The 18,054-nt window shown below is 38.8% G+C and overlaps 1 protein-coding gene across 8 annotated transcripts in view; it reads right to left on the bottom strand.

Moving 5' to 3' along the window:
* Positions 1–18,054, bottom strand: part of FHIT (fragile histidine triad diadenosine triphosphatase) — a 1,488,394-nt gene that overhangs the window by 1,235,674 nt on the left and 234,666 nt on the right. Inside the window, exon 1 of one of the 8 annotated variants that reach the window (XM_073009986.1) lies at positions 6,975–7,033. The exons of the other annotated variants lie outside the window; for them this stretch is intronic. The gene's annotated coding sequence lies outside the window, so the exon portion shown is untranslated. Of the gene's footprint in view, positions 1–6,974; positions 7,034–18,054 lie in introns of those variants that run through there. 8 annotated transcript variants of the gene reach the window in all.

Below are 18,054 nucleotides of genomic sequence, written 5' to 3'. Positions count from 1 at the left end.
AAAAACTTCCTACCAAATCCAACAACAGCTAAGAGAGTGGCGAATGTGATATTACAGAAATTGGTATGCAGCCTCCAAATGCCAAAGTGGCAGCTTGTTATTTATGATAAGATAAGGAGCAGCTTGTTACTAAAGATATCCATGTTAACCCCACACACTGAGCAGAACAAAGGATCATTAATGATTCCTGGGCTTGTCATGTTAGAAAGGGGTGGCAATGATTAAAGAGCATCTATATATGCTTTCCTTGTGACATTTCTTATTTTTAAACTCCAATATAAAAATTCGTGTTAATTGTTATGATTTGTGTCACATGCTATGCTCCAGGGCTGGACAGGAAACAGTGTCCCCATTCTAGTATTTTATAATGGGCAATAAACAAACAATAAACAATGACAACAAGAAAAGAACCACTTTCCAGGATCATACGATTAGTTCTGACATTTGGGAAATTGCTTCATTGCCAGAAGTCAATTCCCGCGATTGCGAGCATCTTCCACAAATAAAATTAATAATGTGCCCAACTCCCCTCCCGTCTTCATTTTATTATATGAAAACTGGACGTCCCATAGCATGTAAAGTCACATTTTTAAAATAAAATGTTCTTCCTTTATAAAATATGTAAGTAAATGTCTCATACAGTTACAGAGACCTTTGAAAACGTACATTTTTCCATTCCTTTGTTTATTCAGGCAATAGCTGTTTGAGTACCTACTAAGTGCTAGGTACTTTTCTAGAGTGAATATGACAATGATGGAAAACAGAGAATAAATAACATTCCAAATGAACAAAATAAGTTTGGTAGTAGTAAGTGTTTGGAACGAAATAAAGTAAGACAACGTGATAGAGAGACAGGTCCTTCCTCATGGGGATGGGGGTGGGGGGGTGGTCAGAGAGGGACTCTCTAGGAAGGTGACATTTAAGCAATGAGTTGAATGACAAGAAGGAATCAGCCATGAAAAGATCTGGAGAGGAGCATTCCTGGCAGAAGGAATGACAAATGCAAAGGCCCAGTGCCTGGGCAAGCCTGGCTTGTTCAAGAACAGATGGAGTTCAATGACCCCAGGGCATTGAGGAGGGCCCAGTGGATGGGGGATGAGGTCAGGGAGTGGGGTCAGGAGCAAATCAGGTGGGGCCTTGCAGGCCTAATGAGGACTTAGGATTTTATATTAATGACAAGGACAGCCACTAAAGGTTCAAAGCTTGGAAATGATAGATTCTAACTGACATTTTAAAAATTACAGCTGTCTGGGAGTCATGGGGGAAGAAAATGGACAGAATTGTGTTCCACTCAAAGATGGCATTTCCCTAACAGATCCTAAGGCTCTGTCTTTGTCAGTACGGGTAGTGATTAAGAACAAAGTGCTAGTCAGAAAACCTAGGTTTGAATCCTTGCTCTGCCATCAATATGCTATGTGATCTTAGAGACTCCATTAAACGTTAGTCTAAAGTCTTCATGTAAAAACTATAATAATAATTATTTCCAGAGTCTTGGTGAAAATTAAATGAGATATAACACATAATACAGTAGTGTTAGTGCCTGGCACTTGATACCTATAATAATAGCTGTTATTGTTGTTATTATTATTATTAAAATTAGGAAGAAGAAAGAGAAGCATAAGGTGAAGCACTCAGCAACTACCCTGATCATTCAGGCGAGAATACAGACTTATGGGAGACAGGATGGAGGTTTCCGTCAGCACAGAGCATCTCTGTGCTCCAGGCCGTTGGACAAATGTCACCTCTTTAACGTCCTGAAGACATTAGGTAGAATCTAGACCAAAACAGAATTTTGGAAAAACTGGAAATAATTCAGATGCTCACCAACAAGAACATGAATCTTGCTACCATGGATGCACTTCACGAATATGTTGATTGAGGAAAGCTAGACAGGAGAGACTATATGCTGTGTAATTCCATTTAGATGAAGTTCAAGAACAGGTGGAACTAACTGGTGTTGGTAGATGTCAAAGCAGTGGTAACATTATAAGGGAATGTATTTGGAAAACATTTGGAAGGAGCACAAGGGAGCCTGCCAGGGTGCTGAAAAGTGCTCTATAACTTGATCTAGATGGCAGTTACATGTGGATATACAGACGTAAAAATATCATCAAACTATATACTTAAATTAGCATACTTTATACACTTCTACTGATGTATGTGTTAGACCTTAATTTAAAAAAAAAATATTTCAGGGGATCAGAAAGTCAGCTACATAAATAAACAGACGGTGACTGCTCTCTTCAGGAAAACTATGACCTCAGGACCACTCAGGAACCAGTTAGTTTCCAAAGCTACTTCCTGTTTCTATGTTAAATAGTTCTGCCCATACTGTCAGTCACAGCAATGGCAAAGAACCTCAGGGCAGGTGATGAAAAAGCTCAGCTTAGCAGCAGGACAATGGGGAAGTGTGTTAAACTGGGGCCATGACCAACTTCCCAAAACCCTCTCTGGTGATTGCCATTGCCTGATTAACGTCTTACCTTTCAGTTGTGCTGAATTTGTCTGCATTAAATGAAAGCTCAAGGGGGAAGGATCACTTCTTTTCTATATGAGAAATATACCTCAAGTACTTGTGTGCTCTATAAAGAATAAAAATAATAACAGGGGGCCGTGGAACAACTGAAGTGTGGACCATGTATTTAGAAAGCACTTTCTGGCATTTCAATAAAGGAAACTCAGAGGGCTTCCAGCATAAGAACAGGATCCGAATGGATTCATTTTCCAACCCACAATGCAAAGTCATTAAGTCCCATCACTTGGCATTAGAAAATGCTTTTAAGCTAAGATCAGCCGAAAATGTGCCTGGGACAGATTTTTATGACCATATCATCACAACCTGAAATTCAAATTGGTGAACTAGCTAGAAATACGTGCTCACTAAAATAGTTCAGAGTTTTTCTGCACCTATCTCAGTGAAAAATGGCAGCAAAGGAAACCTTATTTTCTTGGAAAAACACTATCAAATGATAAAACAATTCAGGACCAGTTTTCACAAAGTAATAACAGGACATACATAATTGATTGCCTTTAGTCTTCGTCCCTGGGTATTATAAATCACAGTTACTAGCACATAGAACAAGCTTTCATTCCGGATTCAGGCTGTCCGTCTTGGCACTGCCTGAAATGGCGTGAGCACCTTTATTGCACACTTTACTGCACTGTTCTTCAGTCGCTTCTTCGGTGAAGTTCTCATATTCCCAACAATGTTATACCCTCTTTCTTTCTGTGTGTTTACTCACTGTCCCTGATGGTAGGCAAAAAGTAACTTCTAGAAAGGAACTGATTTAGACTTATGATCTCACCTCAGGCTTGCAAGGCAATACACACCACCCAGGGAGATAAAGCATATTCCTATGAAATCATATCCTAACTCTCTCCATTAAAACTCTAGAACTGCACTAAAAGCAGGGAAGATATACTAAAATTATACCAATTCTTTGGCTTACCAAACATCAGGCAGCTGCATCCATAAAAAAAGGAATAAATAATTCATTCCAAAACTGTTTTTTGCACATCTCAAGGCTCATAACATTGGTTTGTAGGAGGAGGTCTGAACGAGGGCCTCCATAACAGGAACCTGATCCCTCTATCTTACTCTTCCTTTGTATGTAAGGCTAATGATATACACCTGGGCTATCAATGACAGCAGCCATGAGCCACGTGTCTATTGAGCACCTGAAATGTGACTACTCTGAATTGAGATGTGCTGTGAGTATAAAATATACACAGGATTTCAGAGACTTACTACCAAAAGAATATAAAATATGACTCTTCAATAATGTTCAAATATTAATTACATGCTGTACATGCTGAAATGATATTTTAAAGATATTGGGTTAAATAAAATATGCTATTTAAATTTATTTTACCTCTTTCATTGAACTTTTTAATGTGCTTATTAAACATTTTTTTAAGTTATATATGTGGCTCATATGTATTTCATTTGGATGGCAATGATCCAGACTATTCTGAATTGCTATGAGAGCTAAGATTCTCTCCTTGTGGAAATGGGGAATTACAATCCTAACAGTTATACATGTCTTAAAGGATGGAGAATGTGGGGGAAGAGGAAGCAATAAAGTCACCAAGTGTATTACATGTTTAGTTATACTTGATTTTCCTAAGCACATTACAAAAAGAATGAAAACAAGGAAGAAAAACATGCATTCACCCTCCTGAGACGGAAATGAGACCGAATACGGACTTTGAAATCAAGCCATTTCAAATTCAAATTCTGCCTCTAACCTCAGTTTCTACATTTGCAAAATGGAAAATAAGCATACTCACCTTTTAGAGAATTAAATAAGATCATGCAGATCAAGTACTTAAAGCAACATTGGGCATGGTTGGGAATAAAGATCTTGGCGCTGGAGATGTTGAACCAGGAGCGTAAGGGACATTGAGACCAAAATGTCTATTGGGCAATGGGAATCTGAGCCTGGAAATCAATAAAAAAAAATGGATAGATGCAAGTGCCCTAGCAAGCAAGCCAGACAGGTGAGAAAACACTACAACCAGGAAGGGCGCTGGTGTTACAGAAGCAGCTCACACTTCATGGAAACGTCACAGCTGCAGCTGAGCTCCAGCCAGTCACTCCCATGGAGGAATAATAATGGTACAGTGTTGCCAGGTTTTCCAATTTTCTAAGAGAATCTAGAAATCCAGCTTTTTAAATGCTTAGAAATTTTTTAAAAATTAGTTTAATTTAAAAAGCACTCATTATTCCAGAGAGAACTCACGGGAAAAGAGTTTAATACCGGCTGGGCACGTTGGCTCACACCTGTAATCCCAGCACTTTGGGAGGCTGAGGCCGGCGAATCACGAGGTCAGGAGATTGAGACCATCCTGGTGAACACGGTGAAAACCCCGTCTCTAATGAAAAAAAGAAAATATTAGCCAGGCGTGGTGGCAGGTACCTGTAGTCCCAGCTACTCGGGAGGCTGAGGTAGGAGAGTGGAGCGAACCTGGGAGGCGGAGCTTGCAGTGAGCAGAGATCGCGCCACTGCACTCCAGCCTGGGTGACACAGCGACACTCCGTCAGAGAGAGAGGAAGAGGGAGAGAGAGAGAGAGAGAGAGAGAGAGACGGAGGGGCGGGGGGAGGAGAGAGAGAGAAAAGTGTAACACCTCTGCTGCCTCAAAGGTCAACAAGATAACTTGTTAGATTTTTACCATATGAAAGTTAACGGGGATCTCAGAAGAAATTCCCACAAGCCCCCAAACAGCTGAGCTGCCACGGCTGGGAGGGAGATTTACCTCTTCCTCCTCCCAGCTCTTCATGCTGCAGGAACACAGTTACTACGACTACAGGTGTCCCAGTGGTCTTTCCCTCTCCCCACCCTGACCTGGATGTGATGCAGAATGTTTCAGAGAGCTGCAAAAGCACTAGCACTTTTTACAAAAGACGCGTGACATAATCCAAGGTGCTACTCCGGCTATTACCCATTGCCTGCTTTAGGTCTCTCTGAAATTGTCTGTTTCCATTTCAAGTACTCTCAGTTGCTACCCATTTTAGTTAATAAATTATCATATTGTGTAAATGTATACAATCTGTAAGCCAGGAAGAACTGTCTGGAAAAAAGGATTTTTAAAATATCACACTTAAAAAAATAAATACTAGTGGCTTCTCTATATCTATTGTATAGAGTAAAAGGATTTACACCTGAAAAATTAAAATTACAGTAGCTACTCTTTCCTCAAGTAAGAGGTTCTTAGCAAATGCATTTTAAAGAGGATGACTTTCCAGTGAACACTTTAAGTTTAATTTAACCTTCCCAGAAAATGAAGTGCTTTGTGTAGATTCTTTTGGTTTTATTTAAGGCATAAAAATTAGTTCTGAACTGTGATAATTGTGGGCTTAGGAATGTAATCATTCCAAGCACCACTTCTCACTTGCTTATAAGCCCTACAGGTCTTGAGTTGCTGTTTATTGCTAATTCAAAGTTGGCAAGTTATTTAACTGTGAAGCTGAACTTGAAGTCAGAGTGTGACGAGATGGTGGGAGGCAGATTGTCTTGTTTTGCTTTCAACGGGTTATCCAAAGCCCAGATGCAAAACGTGGTGCAAGACACGGTTCCAGATATGTGCTCCTCTAACTCTTAAGCTTAATTAAAATGGGGTGATGAAATGTTCTAAAGGTGGAATAAAATATTACATCAATCTATAACTCTATCTTGTCAAACCAGCCTCAAATAGTATACAGATTATGATTTTGTTCCTAATTGTGGCATTTTGTTGTTGCTGTGAGGACTCAACCTAAATACTATTGCTTCAATTTTATTGTTTAAAGAAAAATAATGTGGCAAGCTTTGGTCATGAAAAATCTTAATGTCCATAATACAGTAGATGCAGCATTTCTAAACATTTTAGAATTATGCGTTTGAATCCATGACCACATACTCACATACATATAACCAATATTAACCAAAGGGTCACATGGCAATTCTTTTTCCTTTATAATAAGGAGATCCTTTGAAACATTTTAAGATAAATGAATCCCTGCTTACGTATGGGTGCATTTGAAGAGAGAATGCTTTGAATAATCATTTTCACACACCACTATGCCCCAAAGTTTCGAGCATTCTGATAGAAATCATTGAAGAAAACTTAACAAAAATATGTTTGGCATATGCTGTATTTAGTGTGATCAGTAGTGTTTAGTAATTCAAGAAATGAATTAAAATTTCACCCTTATTTTGCCACTCCTAAATTTCCATCTGAAAAACAATAAGAGAAATTATTGTTTTTTCTAATATGCTTCTCAGCGTTGTCGAGTAAAACTAACTCCACATTGCAGGCCTGTGTGCTGACTCAGGTTCCCAAAGTTTCTGTGGAAACTCTTTGGTCTGTTGTTGCTGTTCTTTATTCTTTATTCAAAGGCATTTCCTATTGCAGTATCTAATTTTAGGCACCTGGCTAGACTCTGGGGATGCAACAATACATGTGGCAGAATCCCTGCCCTTGGACGCCTTACCCTCTCCTTCATACAGCATCCAATGGATCCAAAACCAGGGAAAAGGTACACCTCACAGCAACAGGCTGCGACAGAGAAAGGTAAAGCGCTGGTACTACCTGGTTTGTGTTTGTCTGTCTCTTTGTTTTCTTCTTTTTTAGTAGGTGTCAATATTTTACATAAAGATCTAAATTTCTGACTTCCCTTTAAAAAAAATTAGAAGATCTCAGCACACTGGACCAGAAAGACTACTTGGCAACAACTGACTGAAGCTGTGGGGTGGGAGTGTTGGGGGGGTATGGATGGTGCATGCTTCCCAGTCATCTCTGGATCAAAACTGGCTCTAGTTTGCCAATGTTCCTACCACTCCCTATAGTTTTATACTCACTGATCTCCATTACCTGCTTTGTCCTCGTATTACATTATTTACATTTCTGACCCTGCAAGTAGTAACTAGCAGTCAGAAAGCCTGATACTAGCCCTTGGTCTGCTGCTTATTAAATATATGACCTAGCATGAATTCATGAATTGTATAACACCTTGGAGCCTCAGTTTTCTCTTAAAAAAAAAAAGTAAAGCAAAACAAAACACACCTTCTCTGGCACTGGCACTGCAACTGCAAATCTCCAAAAAGAAATCTATGGAGGGGTGTCCAAACCTGGAAAGCATTAGGCCAAGGAATAATATTCTTGTAATTATGTCTTCAGAAGAAATATCTAGAAAATCAAAAATAACAGCCTATATCTGATTATAACTATAAAGATCACAAAGTACTCTCAACTGAATTAAATCTCACGTGACCTCTGAGATAAATATCACTTTAGCCATTTTGCAGATGAAGAAACTGAGGCTGAAAAGGACCAGGGGATCTGCCCCATCACCAAATGATGACATTTTTAAAAAGTCAACTTTCAAGATAGTTCCCATAATTTTAACACCTATGAAGACACTATTAACAACTGACATCACATGATGAAACAATAACCAGTAAGATGAGCCCTCATTTTCCAAGGATATACCCTGGATAGACAGTAGCAGGTTTTTTGAGTTTGCATTTGTTTGCTTGTTATTCAAGAGCAACACTTTTTAAAGGGTATGACATGTTGTAATATCAAGGAAATATTTTAAGTAAATATTTGTAATAGATACTCATTTGGACTTCTAATAAACTAGTAGGGTTAAAGCTTTTGAGGATGCACTTTCTCATTAAATGTTTGTCAACATTACATTATTTTCTTAGAGATTGTCATCAGCAAGTAACTTCTATGAGAAACAAATGTCCTTAATTTTATCAAAGTCTACTTTTATTAATCCCCTCCCTACACCTAATTGAGCTCATTTGAACCATAGTGCCATTCAGAAAGAAATATGAGAATTCATCTGGCTCATCGTCACATACATTTTTTCCAGAAAGACCCTAATAGAGTTAAAAGCTTGATTTAAACATGAATAAAAGGTTTATCATTTATCCTTAAGAACAAACTCTCCATAGGAATAGTGAGCTCTTTTAATACATTTACATTGTATTAGGCTTACAAAAATTTAATTTATTGGTGTCTTTAGGTGCATATTTACTGCATACAGTCAAATATATAACAGCTTCATAGCAACCTTTTTTAAAAAGAGGAGGTAGACTTATTTAAGTTTTTTTCATGGTTCACCATAACTCAGGCAGCAAAAAGTCTAAATGAACAAGCAGAGGGCAGACAAGTGACTTTAAGTGCACAGGAGATCTCCACATAGTAATATAAAGGCACTGTGGGAAATAAATAAGGAGATACGTGAAAGAGTAACCAGCTCTTGGCAGGACATGTATATGACTGGGTAATGTGCAAACTACTATTTATACATTGCAATCAGCTGGTAGCCAAGCAAAAAGCTTATAGATAAGTAAAGACACTGCCACAGCCATGTTTTTGTTCCGAACCTCCTGATTAAGCAAATAAACTCAGACTAGAGAGCCACATGGAGAATACAATGCTAAGGACCATACACTTAGCATGCAGGGTCGTAATATTAAGAGCAGCTGCAGAAGATATCACTGCAGACTTGAGTAAACTTTCTGAAACAATAATCTACAAAACCGGCTGTGTTTGGTGATGGCTCTTCATAAAAACAAACAGTTGCAGGAAATCTAACAGGATTCCAAGCTACGGTTCTCAGGTTATAGATTTCAAACACTGGAGAGAAATGCACAACATCCCAGCTTTTTATTATCCAAAGTGAAGATTGTGAAAGCAAATAGGATTACTAACTAGTATGGTCATCATTACATTTTTTAAAAAGACACTATTATTCTGGAATAGGAAGTATGTGATCTCCTTACAATGAACAATTCTATTTAGAAAAAGATAGAACATCTGCAAAGCACTTTCGAGGTAGGTTAAGTTCCTGGGAAACAGATTTCTCATGCATTTAGCTTGAAGAAAGGTTTAGAAGGAATTCTTTGGGGATCAACACCTGGAGAAGGAAATGGAAAGAGAGGAGGAAGCAGGTGAGCTGAAGGAGAAGTCATCGCAATGGTAGCTTGTGGGGAGTAATGAAGAAAGGGTGTCTTAGCCCATTCTGGCAGTTGTAAAAAAAATCACAAACAACAGAAATGTATTTATGATAGTTCTGGAGACTGGGAAATCCACGATCAAGGTACCATCAGATTTGATATCTGGTGAGGGCCCATTTCTGGTTCACAGATGATGGCTTCTCTCTGTCCTCACACTGTGGAGGGACTAGCAAGCTCCCTGGGGCCTCTTTTGTATGGGCCCAATACCATCCATGAGGTTGGAACCATCACAGCTTAATCACCTCCCAAAGGCCCCACCTTGAGGGTTAGGATTTCAACATAGAAATGATGGGGGTACACAAACATTCAGATCATAACATGGAATGTCCTGAGTGAGGGTGAAAAGGCAGGAGCCTTTTTACCCTGCAGTGATCAGTCACTGGAAGCAGGCCACCTCATGAAAGAAGTATGCTTTTGGGAGAGGGCTGTCTATGGGCAGCACCACAGCAAGTGGGGTGATAAGCCCTTAGCTCCTAAAGGAGGACCTGGGCAGTGCATTACAGAGTCCATGCAATACTTCTGTTCCAGACTAGGTAAAACAGGTTTAAGCTCTAGCTTTGAGGACAGTCACCTTTAAGCTTTTAATCTTAGACAACCATCATAATACAAGGGCTACTTGAGACACAATGTTAAGACATTAAAAGGTCAAAGCTTATAATACTCTTACTGTCCATCAGATAACATCTCCAGGAAAATCAGTCCTGTTGCTGTTTGATACTAAATGGCTTCTTAGATATCAGATCAACTGGCTTGTTCTGCAAAAAGGGGGAGTGAACTCATTTTTCTCTACTCTTTCCCTCTAAATGCCCCAGAAATTATTCAACAGGAAGTGAAAAAGAACTCTAAAACCTGGGAAAATAAGGAGATGGAAACTGACTGGGCACCTCAGTACTTGAGGGACAACAACCTGGTGAGTTCCCTGGGTTTCCTTTTTATTTCCAATATACCCTATGCTGGGTTCCAGAGAGGGCTGTAATCCCAAAACAGCAACAGGGAGAGCCTGCTCCCTCTGGTCATTTAGGGGAAGTCCAGTAGAGACCCAGTGGGGAAGCCCCAGCCCCAGCCCCTACTCTACCACTAGGGCAGCGATGGGCAGTGAGGCCCGAGGCCATCCCCACCATATATCTAACAAAGAATTACTATCTACAGTATAGAATGAATTCTCAAAACTCAACAGAAAATAAGAAAACAATAAACAGTTAGAAATTGGGCAGAAAACATGAAGAGAGACAGCTCACCAAAGAGCATATACAGGTAGCAAGCACACAAAAAGATGTTCGACATCATTAGCCATAAGAGAAATGCAATTTAAAACCACAAAAATATTGTTACATATCTATCAGAATGGCTAAAATAAAAAAAGCAGTGATAACATCAAATGCTGGTGAGGATGCAGAGACACTAGATCACTCAGACATTGCTGATGGGAATGTAAAACGGTACAGCTATTCTAGAAAATAGTTCGGCTGTTCCTTTTAAAACTAAAAATAAACCTGCTATATTACCCAAAAGTGGCACTCTCAGGCACTTGTTATAGAGAAATGAAAACTCATTTTCACACAGAAATTTAAACATGAATGTTCGTAGCAGCTTTATTTGTAATAGCCAAGAAATGAAAATTATCCAAACATCCTTCAATGGATAATGGTAAAACAAACTGTGATATATCATAACACGGAACATTACTTAGGAATACAAAGGAACGAACTATTGACACACACCTGGATGAACATCAAGGAAGTTATGCTAAGTAGAAATTAAAGCCAATCTCAAGAAGATACATACTATATGACTACTTTAATATAGCATTCATGAAATATGATAATTATAGAGATCGAGAATAGAGTAGTGGTGGCTAGTTGTTCAGAATGGGGTGGGGAATAGGTGTTGACTCTAAAGGGATAGCATGAGGGAGTCTCTGATGATGGGACAATGGAGTATCTTGATAGTGGTTGTGGTTTCATGAAGCTACGCTTATGATAAAATTGCGTAGAGCTACACATGCACACATACACACACACACAAATGAGTATGTGCATAACTGGTCAATCTGAATAAGCTCTATGGATATGCATTGTACTAATGCCAATTTCTTGGTTATTCTATTGTCCCCTAGTTAGGCAAGATATTAACATTGGGGAAAGCTGAATAAAGGGTACACAGGCCCTCCCTCCACATTTCTTTGTTAGTTTCTGTGTATCTACTGTTATTTCAAATTTTAAAGTTTCCTTTAATTGATAAATAATACTTGCATATATTTAGGGGGTGCAATGTGATGTTTTGATATATGCATACAATGTTGAATGATTAAATCTAGGTAATTAACATATCTATCATCTCACTTATATTTTTTTTGTGGTGAGACATTTGAAATTTATACTCAGCAATTTTTAAATATTTGATACGTTTTTATTTACTATAGTCACAATACTGTGCAATAGATCTCAAAAACGTATTCCTCCTCTCTAACTGAAACTTTGTACCCTGGTTTTTGTTTTTATTTTTGAGACAAGGTCTTGCTCTGTCACACAAGCTGGAGTGCAGTGGCACACACACAGCTCACTGCAGCCCGATCTCCTGGGTTCAAGCAGTCCTCCCACCTCAGCCTCCCAAGTAGCTGGGACTACAGGCATGTGCCAACATGCCAGGCCAATCTTTTACTTTTTATAGAGACAGGTTCTCACTATGCTGCCCTAGCAGGTTTCAAACTCCAGTGCTCAAGCGATCCTCTCACCTCGGCCTCCCAAAGTGCTGTGATTACAGGCATGAGCCACTGCACCCAGCCACTTTGTACCCTTTGATCAACATCTCCCCATTCCCTCTTCCTATCCCCCAGCCTCTAGTGACCACCATTCCACTCACTACTTCTATGACAAAAATTAAAGTTTGTTTCTTTTTTTAAAATTAGGCCCATTGATTGCTCAGGGTAAGAAATCGTAATAAAATTCTAGGTATTTATTCCTCTGCTATGTGCCGGCATCTGCATCTATCACTGGAAAGTGGATTGTAAACCCATCTCAGATGCCCACACCTCCATTAACCTCTCCTACTCCTGGCCCAATTTCCTCCTCCATACGCCTTCTTATAGTTGCTTGGCTGGAATCCCTTCAGTGGCTTAGCAAACTCTATGCCAGTTCCTGGGTTGCAGTTCAACACTTTCTTGACCCTAGCCCATCTCTGTTGTAATCCCTTTCTCAAGGTCTGGTGCAATTAAGAATGCTGCTGAAAGGGGTTTTGTTGTAGTTCGCTCCTATCAAACGCAGACCTATTCTGATTACTTGTGGCACTTTGCAGTGATATAAAATTAAAACTAAAGCACAGGAGAAGAACCTTAGGTTTTTATATAAATAATTTATTGTATATAAATTATCCCAAGAGGAATCCATGTCAGTCTACAGAAAGTGTCTCTCCATTGAGACCCAGACCGTTTGTCGGTAAATTCAGTACACTTACAGCCATTTGCAATCTGGAAAAGAAAAGCCATCTATCTAAAGGGGCACGGCACACTGTTATTCCTTGGTAAGATTAAGAAATTTATCCTAATTTAAAAGATAACTGAATTCTTATTCTTTTACAAATTAGACTTTAAAACACAGTCACTGAATTGACCAAGCACTACCAAGCTTTTATCCTTCTTTTATTTAAATGTACTGAAACATTACTGATGAAAGCTTTCATTTAAAGACTTCTGATAATTCTAACATTCATTTCGCTACCACATTGTGTTTATGCCCCTTAAAAACGGAAGCTACGACTGCTCTAGTACTGAGTTCTCCAGTGCTTATCATTAATTAAAAGGTAAAAAATTACCAGGGTATCTGCAACCAAGCTGTCAAAGTGAGAAATATCAATATCCAGTAATTGAGAACATTTTGGAACCAATTTTAACAGGCAAAACAGTCCAAAGAGAAGAAAAAAATGTTCTTTGTTATTTCAAATTAAAACCAGATCAGTATATCTTACTGAAAAGTTGCAATTGCCCATGCCTTCCAGGCATCTGCCTAGTTTTTCCCTTATAGCAGATGCTAAAGAAGAGAAATCTGGCATGTCCATTTCTGTAATATTTACAGATATAACACATAGATCAGTTTGGTTTTTTATGGAAGCTCACATCAAGAAGCAAAACATGCTCTGCAGTTGTACTTGTGTACTTACTTCAGGTCATCCTTATGCTTGGGGGTAGGCAGACAGATTATTAAATAATGACTGTACTGAGTGCCTACTAAGCACTGTGGTGTACTTGTGTTGAGGGCACATAGATAAATAGAAGAATCCCTACCCTAAAGGAGTGCAAAATCTAGTGTCGGAGCCACATGAATATTGTGCAAGTGGAAGAAGGTGAACACAGATTATGTCCATGGTGAAACAAAAGTTCTGAATATCCATTGACACTGATAAAAATAGATCCTGCTAATGTTAATGGCAAAAATGACCCGAGTGTCTTTACCTCCCCAATCAACTCTACCAGTATCCACCCAAGCCACCCCAAATAAAGTGTGTGCCCAGTGTACACATGCAGTTTCAAAAAAGTTGCCTGGTTTCTCCTCTTCTGTATTGGTAAGATTTGAGCAGGACACAGATGCCCCACTGAAATTAGAATAATTTGAGGAAGGTTTAATAAAGGGACTATTTATAAAACTTTGGGTAGTATGTAGGGAAACCATAAGGGACATTCAATACTCTGGAGCTGTTATCATCGCACAACGTAAAGGAGAAGGGGAAGGAGCACTGGCCAGAACTTCGAAAGAGAAGGTCTGGTGGAGAGGTCAACCTCAAGAAGAGCTATCTCCTTTGATAGAGGAACATAGCCAGCTCAAAGGGAGTCCACAGGGAGGGAGTCCACAGGGAGGGTTCCAGGGCAACTAATACCTTGACCTCACTCTCCTACCATTTTCCAGTCTCCTGCTTGGGTCCCCCCATTGGCCAGAAGGCAAAAAAATCCACTGATGAAGCATATATGTCAGCAGGTGGAAAAGGATAGCATCCCTGATTCCTGGTATTAAGAAAATCAATCAGCTGCCGACTGCAGAGAGCTGCTGTGAAAATTAAATGATGTAAAGCAAATTATGCACTCAAACATACCTCAAACATAGTAAGTAAATGAGAAATGTAAATTGTTAAATATATAATACAGGATTTTTTTCATTATACAATTCAATTTAGCAATTATCTATGCCTCCCAGCATTTTCTCCCCACATGAGAGGTACAGCAGAGAGGGAGAAGAACCAACATTTCCTGGGTGGCTAGTGTGATTGCAGCAAAGTGCTAAGCATTTGCTATATATCCCATCTTATTTCACTCTCTCTCGAAAATGTGAAAGGAATTATTAAGCTCTTGGGAAAGGTGAAGAAATGAAGCTGAGATACGTTGCCTATAATTATTGCTTATAATTAGGAACTCAGATCTGTCAAATTCCTAGGCTAATGATTTCTCCATTATTTTATGTAGATGGGTTACCTGTCCATATTAGATAATTTTATTTTTATCACGTCGAGGGGAATTAGAGAAAAGCTTGCTGAAACATAAGCATCTAACTTAGGGCTTGCCATAGAAGAGATAGTCAATAACTGCTATATATGATGATGATGAGAAGCAGGATGATAATGATTGCGATGGAGATGGTGATGGTACTGGTGATGGTGATGGTGATGATGACGATGATAATTATGGCAGCGGTGACAAATGATGGTGGTAATAGTGATGGTAAGAACCACCCCACTTTAACCTAGGGCCAAAGAACTTCTGTAACTGACATTAAGAATTCCTTAAATAAGGTTTCAGTATATAGTTGAAGTAGTGGAACTGATAAATAGTTGTTAATCCTGGTCCCTCAGTCTCAAGAAGAAACTTTTTCAGAGCAGGCTGTATGGTGCATGGCTGGGCCACTATGAATTTCGGTCTCCCTGTGTGTGAAACACAATAATTATATGTGTGATGCCTAGAGCTGATGTGAAGAGTGAAAGAAGGAATGCATTTAGAACACTTGGAACAGAGCCTGGAGCACAGCGAACACTAGGTCAAGGTAGCCACTTACAGTTGGGGAGGTTAGTTCCAACATGGCTGGGCTCTCAGCAAGTCTTCTTTTGAGGAAAGGACCCAGAAGTTGAAATGGCCCCTCTCCTCCTTACCAGCTGTGTCCTCACCCACTCCACTCACCTACATAGTTTAAATCTGAGAGTGAAAGAGGGAAGAGCAGGCAAGGGAAGACAGCAGTTGAAAACAGCTCTTGGGTGATAAGTAGGGAGCGGGAAGAGCAGTTACCTCCATGCTTAAAACAAAGGTTGCATTTGAAAATAAAGAGCTTGGTAAACATGCTGATGGCAAAGAGAACTTGTAGAACAGTTTCACTTGAAAAAGGCCAAGGTTAATGGTATAATTTCAATTTTGAACCTCCCTTTAACATGGATTACTGCTCTCAAATACGGGATTTGACATTAAGATGCCAAAAGAAGACTCAGAAGGTAACCTCAAGCAGTATTTTTTAAGGAAATTTCTTTCTTTTATCATTTGAACACAACTGAACCAAAATGTTATTAAAAATTACTCTGTCATAAAAACAGCAACATCAATGACTATAACAAATGCTAAAAAGCAAAATTATCCATGAAATTAAAAATATTTTATGAATCCAAGGTGAGAAATATTTTAGGGATGACATGAGATTTATGTAGTAAGACACTACAAACTTTTATATATAAAATTTCCTATCTGAAAAAAAAGTATGAAAAATCAAAAGAAGGCACCAAAAAAGCCCCCATTGATTTGAAAAATACATTCTCTTTTTTTTTTTTTTTTTTTTTTTTTTACAATTAATTGCATTTGGAGAACTGCATCACACTTTTAAATAAAATATACATAACACATTTTCTCCTTACAAACCTTTAAGTTTGCTGAATTACTGCTGAAAAAGTATTTTTAAATAAAATATACAGAATCAATAAAGCATCTTTACTCCATCCTCCAGAAATTATCTAGATGCAAATATATACATGGCTAAGTTCAGAAATTTACGTAGTAGAAAGTTTCATAATTTGATTTATAATATTGAGCTGTTGATACTTTCGATTGGAAAGAAGGAGGGGAAATAGAGAAAGAACAATTAACCACAGAATATATTCTTTGCAGTTTGAGATATAAAATGTTTTATAATTTACATTAATGTGCATAACATTTTAATATTAATTGTTGTCTCTTTCATCTTGCTATCTTATTTTTTAAAAGCTTATCATAGAAAAGTCTCTATATGAAATAGTTCATCCAAAGAGATAAAAAGTTGGAATTATAACCGGGTCAATGAAATGTTGTTTTGTATTTTATTGCTTTGCTTCTTCTTTAGTAATCATCTTTGCAGTCTGTCTAAACAATTCTCTGTGCACTGACATTTGCAATAATGTGTTTACATCACAAAGTTAGACCCTGTCATTTGATGGAACAAGAGGCTGAATTTTGTAGCCCCCAGACACTCTGCATACCTTACTCCCTCTTTGGCCTGAGAGTGTAATCTTTTTTTCATCTGTCATGTTTAATTACCTTTACAGGCATTAACAACAGTTTACTAGAAATCGATGGAGGAGCGATAAATTCATTAGGTTCAGTGGAGTTAAGAAGTTTCATATTCTTTTTCTCAGGTGCATATCTATTTGAGAACTACTAACTTCATCTTCCATAAACCTAAAAAATATAATATGTGATTTTCATCTTTCTGCCAGTTCTTAATCTCCTACTAAAGACGGAGTCACACCACAAAACCAGGAGTCAATAGGGTTACAATGCTTTCTCACTCTGCCACAAAATTGTGTAACTCGAAGGAAACTTGGGTTCCCTTATGCATGCAAATGCCCTCTGCAACTACAGAATGTGTTCCCTACACTTCAGAAGCTGTTGATGCTCCACTCAGATCTCTGCCCTTTTACCAGTTTGGTGTCCCATTCCTCCCTACAGGTGTTGCTGCCCATCTTCTCCAAAGAATTGCCCTTGAGTGACCAGAGCAACACCCAGAGATTGTGGGGAGATATATAACTAAACTCGGCCTTCACCCAGCGTCCATAGCTAAAAACTGAATGGTGGGAAGGGAAGGTACAAAAGCCTACACTCCTGTCTCAAGGCAGAACTGACTCTGCAGTATGTTTCATGCTCCCGAGACTCCCCATGTGATCAGGTTAATTTCACCTGAAACTACAACCTTGGTAGCTTCTTCCACTTCCTTGTCCTAATTCCCTCACTCCCTTCCTGTTTTCTCCCAAGAGCCCTCTCTTATTAATCACCTGCACACCCATCTCCAGTTCTAGGGAATTCAACCGAAGACCCTGTAGAAGCAAACATTGAAGAAAAGACAGGCATGCAAATGGTCTTCCAGGTTTTGCAGGTAATCAATGATATCTCAACCATTTTAAAAGGTATTGTCCACAGTGTTTTATAAGCACAAGCTGGGGATGGAGGGGAATCACATGCCAGTTATGTAACTGTGTGAGAAAAACTTCCTAAGATCTAAAGTCACATCACTTGCAGAAGTCACCAACTGATTCCCGCTCCAGGGAAGG

Source organism: Chlorocebus sabaeus, chromosome 22 (assembly GCF_047675955.1).
Source record: "Chlorocebus sabaeus isolate Y175 chromosome 22, mChlSab1.0.hap1, whole genome shotgun sequence".
NCBI lineage: Eukaryota > Metazoa > Chordata > Mammalia > Primates > Cercopithecidae > Chlorocebus > Chlorocebus sabaeus.
Note: the sequence above shows the minus strand (reverse complement) of the source record. Positions and strands in the feature narration are given on the sequence as shown.